General features: G+C 38.1%; 1 long non-coding RNA gene and 2 other non-coding genes across 4 annotated transcripts; all 3 read left to right on the top strand.

Annotated features, from left to right (window-relative positions):
• Positions 1–518: 518 nt before the first annotated feature.
• On the top strand, positions 519–6,627 carry LOC131769791 (uncharacterized). 2 transcript variants are annotated; one of them, XR_010718560.1, is made up of 10 exons: positions 519–582; positions 1,514–1,590; positions 2,356–2,398; positions 2,865–2,903; positions 3,892–3,937; positions 4,267–4,326; positions 4,569–4,620; positions 4,917–4,965; positions 5,665–5,704; positions 6,538–6,627. It is a non-coding gene; the product is annotated as an uncharacterized lncRNA (long non-coding RNA). The 2 variants fall into 2 exon arrangements; XR_010718561.1 differs by lacking the exon at positions 519–582 and adding an exon at positions 1,072–1,364.
• On the top strand, positions 2,196–2,267 carry LOC131769870 (small nucleolar RNA SNORD52). The gene has a single exon (XR_009339086.1). It is a non-coding gene; the product is annotated as a small nucleolar RNA SNORD52 (small nucleolar RNA).
• On the top strand, positions 5,760–5,860 carry LOC131769871 (small nucleolar SNORD12/SNORD106). Its single transcript, XR_009339087.1, has one exon. It is a non-coding gene; the product is annotated as a small nucleolar SNORD12/SNORD106 (small nucleolar RNA).
• Positions 6,628–13,723: the final 7,096 nt, after the last annotated feature.

The following is a 13,723-nucleotide window of genomic DNA, read 5'->3' on the forward strand; positions in this document are numbered from 1 at the left end:
ACTAACTTCCTTAAAGAACACTATTGTCCACCATTTAGACGATAGATGAATATTGTTTAAAGAGCTTTAACTACGGACCCAAAGTTACGATTACAAACCCAAAGTTCGTAACGATAACTTTAGATTCTTAATTTTGCATGCGTAGTTGTAATTATATCTTGTGTCAATAATGGGCTCCTGATTCCGTATACTGATCAACGATTTCGAATAGCATCGGCCGATTTCGGTTGTTTGTTAAATTTTGCAAGAGAGGCAAAACGATTGTATTTTGTTGTTGTTGTTGTTTTTTCTTGTTTTGTCTTGATTTGGAGTAGTGTGTTGCAAATGTCGAGCTGGCGCTGCACTTGTAGTTGTAGTGGGATACCCTAAAATCGCCATTTGTAACCCCGCCTCCCTGATGCTCAGGCACTCGATTTCCGGTTGGTATCTCCTTTCCAGTCCATTTTCCGCTCAGCTGTAGCAACCAATCGTTGGATTGGTTTTTGGTCACATGAGCGTGGTATAAAGGTCAGTAGCAATCTTGATTAAGATCAGTGCACATGATTATCGAAGATGGCGAAAGTGGAGAAGGAAACCATGAAAGTAAGTTGAAATGTGTAATTAAATGTGATTGAAACTCTAGCCCTCTTGTGCAGATATCCACACCTACACTTAAGTTGCAATATTATATTATTACTTTACCGGCGTGTTCTTAGGACAATAGTTACCTTTTTTATTTCACTTTCAACGAATCTTTCTAGCTAACCACGTGGTCCATGGCGGTAGCAATTTCACGTCAAAATTGTTTCAAAACAGTTCCACAAAACGACAAGAAGTACTAAAAAGAAGTGTAAGCGTTCAGAACTATCGAAATGTTCAGTTTTACCACTTCAAGAACGGAGCGCAAGGGATACAGAAACAGAATTTTCCTAACAAGCTTTCGCACATCACAACCGCGTGTTTCAAATCGGTGGAACGATTAAATACAAACTTAAAGCGATATTATATTAGTTCGATTATTTTATCCGGTTTATGTATGAGGTGACTTTCCCACATTGCAACAACGCTTTTGGGTGACATTTTCCTTTGTTTCCCGCACTTACGTATGGAGAGCGTGTGTTGATGTGTGTAGTTGGCGACGTTCTTGCTGTGGTCGCGGATGCTAAAATCCAAGACTAACCCGAATGGGGGCTGGTAACTGATTTACAAGGAAATGCGTAGCAGCCAGAGGGGAGTTGTTTGTCAGTGTCCCAGCTAGTGATGACAAAAAGATGACGAGCCTGACATATCTTTGAAGTATCACGTTTTGTGTAGCTTCTCTGGAACAGTGATGTCGAATCGAGGCATTTGTCTGAGGCTGGTAAAGAGACGCTGAACAATTCCTGGTAATAATTTTTCACCAGAGCTCACGTCCTTTCAACAACTTTAAGGGTATTTGTGTCCTGGATTTGCAAATCGTTTAGTTTGGTGAAATTGTGAGATTGTACGTATCTCAAATTTTTTTTTTCCTTTCTCTATTTTTTTTTCTGTTAAGGTGTTGGACAATTCCACTAGAGGTGGTCTTTGGCTATAAAAAATGTAACCAGCAATAAGGGACATTTTTCCTCAATGGTGAGCAGTATGTGAGTCAGTAATGAAAAGTAATCATTGTTGCTCACAATTAAATTGTTAATGTTCTTTGCTTGGTTTGTTATGTTTAAAAAATGCTTAATTAACCCTTAAAAAACCAAGATCTCATCAATGATTCTCCTTACTGTCTGCCAAACGATTCTCATCATTTAATTTGGAGAATTTGGTATCGGATCAATTAGTAATTCCAATATTTGATATTTTTTCTTTGTTCTCATCACTTGTCTGCATGGTTTTTTTATAGATGTAGTTAGGAGAAATTCTGTCTTGATCACTTATGAGAGTTAAAGGGTTAATGACCATAGCTTTTTCTTTCCAAAGCATATGAAATTCCTGAAGTGCTACTCGGGAATTTTTTGAGCATGGTGGTTACTGTATGTAGAGTGATCATTCTCGTTGAAAAGTTAAGCTGATAAGTTATATATAATCAGGTGTTGATCAGATTGTTGGCAGTGGTCAAAAGTTATCAGAATATGTTTGTTATCTTAGACATGATATCATTCTCAGAAATGCAGGTATCATTGATAAAACAATGAGATGCATTTGACTTAGGAAAAATTGGCTGGTGTATTTCGCAAAGCATGTGATAGAATGATGATGCTTTAGACTAGAGTCTCTGAATGACACAGTCTTGAAGAATTCTTTGAACACTCTGACTATCACTGTTTAATGACATTAATATTTCTTTCTGATGGTAGTACCTCTATAACTTACAATTGACATGGCCATAAATGGTGTTGGTTTCAGGTCTCCACAAGTTAATGCATTTATATCTTACAACAGCTTCCAGGTATTTTGGACTTCTTTTCTTGTAGCATGGTAATTAGATGCAGGAACACACAGTGAAAATTTGCTTGGTGTGCATGGATAATTTTTGTGAAAGAATTTATCCATATAACAAGTTTTGTATGGAAATGTGTTTAACAAGTTCAAACTCATTTGAAGTTGTTGCAAGGGTAGAATAGAGATGAAATGAGTGAAAAAACTTGTATTGGAAGCAGCACACACTAAGCAGGTTGCTGCTGAGAGGGCTGCCTAAAACATATAAATGAGGCCCTCTTTGGCAAACTTCCAGAAGAAACCCTTTGGGTACAAGCAAGTTATATCTGATGAAAACCCCTTTCTGACACCTCTTGTATGAGTGCCCATGTTGCACATTGAACGCAATTTTATTCTGAAATGACTTGCCACCTCTAGGTTACACACCATTTTAGTGAATGATAATTAAAATTAATTTGTGCATTTATTTGTTTCAGTGGCATTTTGATGAGGATCTTTTGTATCCCTGGTTTAAGGTTAGTAGTTAGGTCTATGTATATAACCAAAAGTGTTTGGCTCTTTGAGTCAAGAACAGGTGGAAATTTTGCTGGAGAAAAGATGACCAAAACCTTGCATTTTGGTTGCTGCAAGGGTTGTTTTTAATCATGCTGTTTTTGGAGCAAGATTTTTTATTGGCTTTTTAACTCTTAAACTCCCATAAGGGATTAACCCTTTCACTCCCAAGATCTAATTAGTAATTCTCCTTACTATCTGCCATACAATTCCTATGATGTTAGTTCAGAGAATTTGGTATTGGATCAACTAATAATCCCATGACTGATTTTCTTCTCTATTCTCATCACCTGCCTGCTTGATATTGTATTGATATTGTAAGGAGAAATTCTGTCTTGGTCACTTGTGGGGGTGAAAGGGTTAACATATAATTTCTCCCCATAACATCCACACATTATCCAGCCTACACGTTATGAGAATACTCAAAGTTATCAGGTAGAAGTCAGGAGTCTTGATCTAACACCAAATTCTTGTGATTTTTTTACAAGGAAATGTGAAGCAGCTAGAGGGGAAGATTAACAATTAGATCTTGGGAGTTAAAGGGTTAAAATTTATGATCAGTCATTACTAACAAATTTTTCAACTTTTGAATTCTTTGTTTGTGTGAGAAAGCACATTACCTGCCCATTGTTTATTTGGTATGAGCATCTGAGAGAAAAGAGTATAGGAATGTAGATACTCCATAAAATGTGTTTAAATGCCTCTGTTTAAGCCAGGTTAGCATACAAAATTTAAGGGTAAATGCTGGTATCAGTAGATTGTACTGCAATTAGAGCACACTCTTTTACAAGTAATGTTGATGTTTTTGGAGAGTTATGATGAGAAACTTTCAGTTATCCCTGTCATATCAATGATGCTGATAAGTCACGTCAGTCTGATTCTCTCCCTGGACCATCTTTGAACTTGTTTCTTCATTCTACACTGTGTGACAAGCTGAAATGTCTCTTTCAGATGCTAAGGGGATAGAAGTGGCCAGGCAGATCAAGCAGCTGGTAGGGTGTGTACAAATCCCTTTTATTGTGCTAATGGTTGTTTCAAGGTAATAGTGAGCAAAACAAGAACTGTTGCAGAGTGATGAGCAAAACTTTTTTCCCCATCTTATCGACAATGAAGAGAACTCTTTTGTCACTTTGTGACCAAGCCAAACCTCTCTGACTGCATCATATTCTTGTTTTTTTTGGAAATATACACTGTCTACTGTCTAAAAATTTCTTTGAGCTTCAAGAAAAGAATGTTTCCTAAGAAAGTCACTCGAACTCTACAATGAAAAGTCTGTTACATGTGCAATTGATTTACAACAGTCGTTTTGATTTTTTTTTATTGCAGTTCACTTGTTGCCATTTGGCCACAGTGTCATGCTTTGCATGAGAAACCTCTTTTTGAAAGGTGATTCATCTGTGTTTGTGTTTTCTTTTCTTTTTTTTTTTCCCAAATTGAATTTTTCAACCAGAATGATGATGTTTTGCCATTTTCGCAGTTTCCACCAGAAAGATTTCTATATCTTAATGTTGGTTTAATATCCTTGGATGTCTGACTGGTTGACAAGATTTACTTTTTTTTTAATTTTTTTGAGTTGTGCTTCTACCTTCATTTGAACAAAGTTTGACAGACTCGTGATATGATTTTAGGCAAACCTTGGTTGTCAATGAAGATCAACAGTGTCAAAAAACAGGAACTGAGGTGAACACTCATTTTGATGCATTTCTTTTTGTTTTCTGTGGACTAGTGTGATTTATTGATGTTTTAGTCATCATAGTTGTGTAGGTGTGATGTTTTGACTGGAGTAACCTACTAATAAACAACTGGCATGATGATTTCTAGCCATGTTCGCAGTTTCCACCAGAGAGATTCTATGTCTTAATGTTGGCTTATTATCCTTGGATGTCTGACCAGTTGCACATTTTCATGACTTAAGTCAAGTTACAAATCTTTTTATCATATATTTGACCTGGTATTTGCTTATTTTACCCTTTTAGATCTCAATGGAAGATAGATGTTCTCCATACAGGTAGCTGAAAAGAACAGGTGAGTTCATTTTGTAAGGTAGCATTTGTTGGGGCCAATGCTTTTGAGGGAATTTGTTTTTTAAGTTGTGTACATAGATAACTTTTTTCTACAAATTGTGTTCCATTTGGGTGGACTAGTTGTGTTTTTAACTTAAGTAGCCAGCTCTGAATTTACTGATTCATCCTTCCTTTCCCTCACCTGCTGGGAATTCTGATTGTGTAAAGACTTTGTTTGCCATTTCATTGGAACACAGTGTTTTTCCCCTTATGCACACAGTTATATTTTAAGGCTGTTTAGGGCCCATTTCTTGAAAGTCCTTCTAGTGGGGGTGACAAAGGCCTATTTTATATTGTAGGAGTAGTGTGGGTCTATTTTGGGGATATTTTGGCTGTTTGAATCTAAAAAAAAATATTATACAATAGCTTTGAATGTAAACATGGCAAACAAAGAGCTGTTTGGGGCCAGTTACTACTAGATTGTTTGGGAAATGACTCCAGGGTTATGTAAGTGAACCTTGAAGAACAGTGGAACACTAGTCAAAGCCAGGATGATGATAGTCAGCCTTGTTCGCAGTTTCCACCAGAAAGATCATTGCATCTTACTGATGGTTTTAATTCCTTGGATGTCTGACTGGTTTAGATGATTGAAAATTATGCTATTGGGATTTTCCTGCCACTACAAGTTAATTTTTAAATTTGCTGATACCTTGTTTTATAGGCTCAAAGAGGGCTTATTACAAGGCAGAATACAAAAGTTGGTGAGTTAGGATTGATGTTGATAGAGGAATTTTTTTTTTTTGCTGAATTTTTTAAAAAGTGTGGAATGATGTAAAAACTTTTTTCCCCATCCTATCGACAATGATGATAAACTTGCTGTCACTTTGTGGCAAGCCAGAACTGCCTGACCACACTGTAACCATTTAGTGCAGCATACTTGTGAGTGCTCACCCTGACATCTATGCACTTACATTTTTCTGTTTCAATTTCTTCAAAAATTTGTTGTTTGCAATGTTTGATTGGCTTTTTCTTGTCATTTAAAACTGTGAAAATAAAAACTTGCCTGACATGGGCAGTGTTTTCCCTTATTTCAAGTATAACAGGTAAAAGAAAGTTTCAAACTTGTAGAGCTATCCTTCTTTCCATTGAATTCTTGAGAATTCTAAGTGTTTTTATGCAGTAATAAAAGGTGCTGCAGACAGTAAATGTTACTGGTTACTGCCTAAAAAGGAGAACACTGTGGATGTGCCTTGAAGTAGATGGCTTTCCTCATTAGGGGGAGAGAGGGTTAGTTTGCTGTTGTTTAGTTTCACTCCTGGGTAAAGAGGTGATGTCCAGTTTCTAGTTCCATAACTACATACCCCCACACAGAGTACTCTAATGAAACTGTGTAACTTAGGAGTCTAGCATGCCAGAAGGTCAAAGGTTGCACACTGCAGCAAAAGCAATCAAAGTCTACAGTTTAGTTTTTGAGTAGTCCATTTCCTGTGTAAAATTAATTCATTAAACTTTTCACCCTCTGCATGGCAGATTTATTTTACCACTGGTATGAATGAATGATTCTAACCTGGAATACTTGAACTTACATTTGTAGGATGAAACTTTTCACCAAAGGACAAGAGAGCAAGCTTAATGCTGTTTTACATGTTATTATGTAGAAAGAAAATAAAATGGTTTAACTGTATTTAGATGTAAAATGGTTGATTTTTCGAGAGGAGCTTGTATTGCCAGCTGTATAAAGTCAATCAAAATCAGGTCCCTATTTAGGGCGAAGACATGCACAAAGAAAGAGCAAGTAAAATATTGTAGGGTTGCTTTTTTTCTCCTCTGCACTCTTCAAAAGGCTGGCATAGTTAAAGTACCTCTGTGCATATTTATGTGCTGAAGTGGGAGTGTTTTTATTTTTTTTTTTTTAATGTATAGTTTCAATTTTTTGGGTTTTTTTTTTTTTTTACCAATTGTTTTATTGTGCAGTTCAGCAAATATCAAATGAAATACTTCACCTAATGGAGACGGTTTACTATAAATTGGGGCACTTAGATCCATTTCTTTTGTGGTTCCCGAATCAGTCAATTAAATTTATGTTTGCCCCAATGCGGTTCAACTTAATAGTGCATTCCAGTAGACAAACAAAACTACAATCAGATCACCTCAGTTGTGGTGACTGGCTCAACTCTAAGTTGTAAAATCATGCGATCTCTTAATATTACAATTATTATTTGTTGACTAAACTATTCGAGTTGCCATGCAAGGGATCGAAAAGAAGATCCTAATTATAGTGCTCATGAAATTGTGGAGTAGCGACTCGATCTTGTCTCTCAGTGACGCACGCATCGGTGACCTGTCAGCGATATCAAACAATCGAGCACGCGCCACTTTTGGAGGTATTCGGGATTGTATCAGACCTTGTCAATGACGATCCGGAAACTCCGTAGAACGCGACAAACATTTGTTTAGATTAGGTCTGGTCGTAAACTAGGGCTCCCCCGAACCAGAAACTATATTCATATGATCAATATTAATTTTAAGTTCCATTTGAGCAATACATAGTTTAGTGGTAGACCTAAAGGGAACGGGGTCAAGCTCTATCTGGCCATTAAAAATGGGATGTTACTGTTAGCCATTTTTCTGCACATTGCATTAATTTTTAAGTGTCTCATCTGTAGAAAGGAAGACAAGTGTTGGCTTTGATTTAAAAATAGTGTAATGTCCAATTGCGCCTACCCTTCAGTCCCAGAAGAGCAACTTTAGATATCTTTCGGTAAACGAGCGGTTACCTGCCAGTCGATTTAGAAGACAGAGTGCTAAACGAAAAAAAATTCCCATGGTATTAACGAGCACTTTTCATCTAACTAATTAATTCTTGTTTCCTCTTTACCATATTCCCACCAATGGCGTAGCTCTATTTTCTGCCTGTAAACCCACACACAACCCACAATTCCTCCAATCGCTCTGACGAAGGGCTAACGCTCAAAACGTCAGCCTTTAAACTCTTTACGGTGGCTAATTTACGTTTTCAACTCAGTTGTTAACACTAATTTAACAAATACCTTCGTTGGTCATTGTCTCAGAATATTTTTCTGGTTCCTAAAGGAGTGTGTCTTGTTATTGGAATTTTTTGCGAACATGAGCATAAAACTGTGTCCAACTTGTGGGATAAAGACCGGAATAATGTAAGGGTTGTTTTCTGGTGCTGGAGTCGTGCGTCAGTTTTAATTAAAAAATTGCGTCGTGATCGAACTTGGCCATGATAGGAAACGAGTTGAAAGATTTGGGGGCGAACCGTTTTTACTAAAAGGGACAAAATTGCAATGCGCCTCATTCCTCTTCGCCGCTCTTTTCCCTATGTGTTACGCCTAGCTTGCAGGTAAACGAAAGATTATCATAAAGTTACATCATGTTGATAATGATTTTTCCTGAATCCTTTGCCTTTGTTGGTTTTTGTCTTTTGTCAACAACTGTTAAGGTTTTTATTGGCTATATCCTCCGAGATTTAGATTTACAAGATTCCGAGGTTCTAACTCGTCAAAAAGAAACTATCCGTTCTCGCGGACAACAACTACTTTCGAAGGCTTAAACTCAACTCTAGTATATGAAAGCTATGCGTGTGTCAATAAACACGCCCTTTGATGAGATAAGCAGTATTCGGTTTCAAGCTAGGTTCTAATTAAAAAATGAAAAAAAAATATTCGTAGTGTTGAGTTCTTAAGGTTCGCAAGGTTCAATTTTTAAGGTTTACAAGGTTCAGTTCTGAGACTCGTGATCCGTTTCTTCAGAACAACCGATAGCACAAAATCTTTGAGATTTTATGGGAAATTTTTTTCGGTGAATCTGTAGAGTCGTCTTTCAAAGTTGTTGCTAAAATGAAATATAACCTGAAAAGAACTCTGTCACTGAAAACCAAAAATGTATATTTTCAGTTCCAAGTTTGGTTTTTGTCGCGACCTTCTTCGTTTGAAAAAGGAACAATCTTTCTTTCAATGATCTACTCTAAAATTAAAGTTGCATCAGGTATCGTGAATTTTTCTAAGGTACCCCATGGACTGATCTTTGTTGTCTTAATTAGTTTTTGTTTCATTTATTTATTTTCTTTACCACAAATCTCGCCATCGGCACCACAAATAGCGATAATATCCAAGTATTTCCTTCCCAACGCATATTAAATATACATATTAGATATCGTTTCATTAAGTTTAGAATATAATCATATCACGGGCGACAAGAGATTAAAATCTGTTGAGGGCAAGTTCTCGTTGAGCCAATTAATAGAGATTTTACCAGCCTTTATTTGTTTTGCGGGGTGTTCCTTTCTTTTCGGACATTACAGGAAAACCGCAACAGTTTCTTTTCTAGTTTGCCGAGCTAGCTTACAAATATTTTACTGATATCTAATTACCTCATTTCCTCGAATAAGCGCCCACGCTCCAATAAGCGCCCTCCCCCTAAGCCATAGTGTCAGAGTGTCAGGCAAGAGCCCCTCTCGAATAAACGCCCACATCTCCTCGCTTACTTTCTCAGATAGAAAGGATATGAGGAAAACCTGTTTCTATTGCCATTTTTTTAAGCCTCAACCAAAGAGGAATCAGTGCAAGAGAATGATAAGCGCTCCCCTCGATTAAGGGCCTTCCTTGCAATAAGCGCCCCTCCTTTGAGCTGAAATTTCAAATAAGCGTCCGGGTGCCTCTTCGAGGAAATACGGTATGTTGAAGACGCCTTTTCATGAGCTGTCGGTTTCGGTTAAGATTATCACCTTCACGTGAAATTGTGAACTAACTTTCTCTCACACGTGCCTTTTTCTTTAGCAAAAATATACTTAAACATGGGCATCATTAATTTGGTGTTTGTGACTGAAGCGTCACCGCTGTCTCAAAAAGGTCCCATTAACTTAGTGGCATTGTCTAAGTAATATGATTAGCAGGTTCACCCGTGGCACCTGTAACCTTGATGGGAAAATACCAGACCAGAATTGAAATGAGCATGTGATGAAGGGAGGAGTCTGCCACAGACTGAGTGAGTGAGTGATGTGTCTTAGACTAACTATGGAACAACGATTCCAACTGTTACAGTTCGACCAGACAACAAAAGACCATTTTTGCTTTGAGAATTCTTCCATGCTCTTTACTTGGTTAGTATCGAAGTCTTTGCAAGCTGCACTCCACAGATGACCATTTGAAGTTGAGTTAACCAGAAATGTTTGCCCCCAAATTTCATGCGACGACAAATTTCTGTTCGGGCACTATTAAAAGCACAGAAAGTTAGGGTGTCATTAGGGCGTGTCGCGCGGCGATTCCCCGTGTCTGCAATATTTCAGCTCAATTTAATCTCCTTGGTATTAGACGAGTTAAAACATTTACGTCTAGATTATTTCAGATTTTAAAATCTCCATATCGGATGTACGCGGACACCTGTCAAAGTTGAATGACACGATGAATTGTGTGTCCCTTTGCGGTGTTGATCGCTTTGGGCGTTTTCGTGCTAGTTTTGCCAGATCAACAGCTGATATGTTAAATTATCTTCGTTGTCTTTTTTAAATCGTGCAATCTAACTTGCTAAGAATGAGGGAAGGTTCATTTGGTGGCAAAGGCCTCCAGGATTCCAGCTGCAACCTGGTCGCTCTTGTGAACCGTCTGAGACAGATTAATTAGAGTTCAGTGTCAAAGTTCAGCCCTCCTCTGAATTTCCGTTCACTTGCGTTCTGAGCCATCCAGGGAGAATTCGTTCGTAGATCACTGGCCTCTCTTGCTCGGCCTTGTTCGCCATATATCAACTCAATTCCACGTCTAAATTTCTAGCCGACTCTTTTTTTGCGTTAAAAACATATTTCCTCTGAGAAGCAAACGTTGCTTTGATGCATCAATCAACTATAACCCTGCATGACCTATTTCAAAACAACGCTGTCAATGCTACGATAAATTGCATGTCAACTGTATTGGCGTGGGTCTGACCTAACGTACAAAGTTTCAGTGATATTCTAAGTTGAAAGATTTGTGGGCAGTTTGCACGCAATTCTTTCGCTTGTTGTGGTGTTGTTTAAAATCACCGAAGAACGACAGCAGTTTGGTTGAAAATAGTATTTTCTTTGGTTCTTTTGTGGAGGGTCATTAAAAAATTAAGGGTTGCGCATGACAGGATATTGACAGGGTTTTTCTTCAGTTTTGTTTCACAATTTAGTGGCGGGTGTGCCAGTTTCTTTTAATATTTATGCATTCAGCAGCTTTAACAGTTCATAATTTTCAGTGGAGGGAAATTGATATAAGCTAGATATGTTTAGGCATCACTTCTTGTTTCCCGTTGAAATAATTTCAGAGAGATTTAGACCTATCGTCAAGAATGCTAACCGAAGTAACCTATTTAAGAAAGGGTAAATTAATCCTCCTAGACATGGTCCAAATGATGCGTGCTACCAGACCAAGATGTACAATCTTTCGTCCTCTCTAAACTCACGCGAAGCTAAAGACAATTTGCTAGACGCGTGTCACATGCAAACCTAGTGAAGGTCAAGCTAACGATAGACCGTAGTTAAGTGGTAGAGCAACGGAGCGCGGACTCCGATGGCCTAACCTTCGATGCCTCGAGCGAACTCGGAATTTTTGCTTCGTACCGGGCTCCGGTGACAAGAAGAATAGACGTCCATCTTTATTTCATTGCTTGTTTCAAAATTTACCATCTGTCGTATCCTAATGGGATAATTTTCAATTTTTGCAGACGTTAGCTTGATTAGGGTTAATTACTTAATCTCGGAATTATGATAGAATCTCATCTTTTGAATTTAAGGTTCATCCCCTCAGCTGAAACAATCTCTAGCTAAGGAAACTTTGCAAGATAACCAAATATAGCATTCATCCCCTCAGCTGAAACAATATCTAGCTAAGGAAACTTTGCAAGATAACCAAATATAGCATTATTTGTTGGTTGCCTGTATTAGGATATGTTGCAAGGAATGGCGTGTCACAAATATGACAGTCTAGCAGATTTTCCCACGGTGCGAGATGATAAGGGGTTCGAGAAATGAGAAAGGAAACCATATGTAACCATATAAATCAATTATTAAAGTAAAGCCAGGAAGTAGCGGGTTTGGACCGTTCTGACCCAACACCGAGTCATTGGAATCACGTGTTTTGGGACTAAAAGTAAAGAGCAAGAAAATAATCAAAAGCCAGCGGCCAGAGAGTGTTACTGTCAGTACCAGTCTTTTATTATTCACTCTATTAGATGCGGAATTAATGTCCCCTCTCAAGTCACAGAAGAACTTCGCTCGACAAACTTTTTGCTAAATCGAAACTACAGTCATTTTCTCTGAGGGGCATTTTTTGCGTATTCGTCTACCATCAGCCATTTTGAACTCCTGATAGCTCGCAATTTTTTCTCTTTTTCGTGGTAGTTCGAGTTTTCAGGGTTCGACCTTATGTCCTCAAAAATTTTCTTACGAGCGACTTCACAAGTGTGTTTTCATACTTGGTTTCCGCACGCTATAAATGCTAAGTACCTTGCCCCATAAGGTTTGGCTTAGGACTGCACGGAAATGATACAAATTATAATCAAATTACCTTTTAATTTCAGTACACGGCTATCCTATTCAAGTCTTACGTAATTTTAATTGAATCTGCCTATAAGATCAAAATTTCAGAGATGATTTGATCTCAGACGTAGTGTCTTAAGAGCTGCTCATTCAACCCCCACCACAGAATTACGACTTTTTTCGCGAATGTTCGTTAAGTCCACGGATTGTATTAAACTTGTTAATTATGACCGGAAACTCTTTAGAATACTACGAATATTTGCCCTATTTTGTATCGCTCATGAAGTAGGGCCCCAAGCTGAGTAGCCCTTATCTTTGGTTAAATTTATCAGGGCCCTTCAATCGCCAGTATGAAACATAACGTAGGGAAAGGGAATCAAAGATTAGAAAGTTCTTCAAAAACGGGGCTTAATTTTCCTTCATATTCGTATTTCGTGCAGTAGTTTTTGTTTCCGTCTTAAAAAAAAATTGCAGAAAGAACAATTAATAACATTAGATTTTAAGTGAAACGATCGTGCAACCGCACGCGTCTGTCGGCTCTCGAAGGCAAGTGCTGACGGGGAATCATTCTTAGTGGCTTTGAATTAGGATTAAGTAAACTGTTGAAAGTTTACAGCTGAGGCGGAAGCTAAACTGCGACTGAAAGTTCCGGATTAAATATTTTCTGAGAAAATTTCCTAGCAAACAACGGGAAGACTTTCAGTTAATTGAGAAGAGTGATGTGTAACAGCCTGTTTCCAAGCGAAGTTTATTTGAGTTTCTCAATTACAATCGAATTTCAATCCATTGCTACAGATCGCCGCTGCTCTTTGAGTTTATTTCGTGTAGAAGCTGACACTGAGCCTGAACTTGTAACAGCATCAGTTGCATAAGCACTCATGAAAGGTCGTGGAAGCGTGAGTTTCCCCTTAGGTTCACCGTTCTGTGCTTCAATCTATCCACGCCCTCCACCTGACCGACTGCTGCGCATGTCTAGCCGGATAATAGATGATGACTTTAAATTCTGGTCATATTCTGGCCAGGCTTTTCTTGTCGTTGTTGTTGTTGTTGCTTTTTTTCGATGAAAAGTTGTTAAACTGAACCCTTTTTTTCCTCTTACTTTTACGAGCTCCATCTCATTTTATCACAGAACTACAGTACCTTGTGTCACAGGCTCTTGATTGCATCGGGCACGAGAACGGCTTGTACAAGCGAGAAGTCACGCGCGCAAAGTGTGTTTGATATCTTGTTCACGTGTTACTCGCGGATGGTTCTCGCATGG

This window comes from Pocillopora verrucosa, chromosome 8 (assembly GCF_036669915.1).
Source record: "Pocillopora verrucosa isolate sample1 chromosome 8, ASM3666991v2, whole genome shotgun sequence".
Lineage (NCBI taxonomy): Eukaryota > Metazoa > Cnidaria > Anthozoa > Scleractinia > Pocilloporidae > Pocillopora > Pocillopora verrucosa.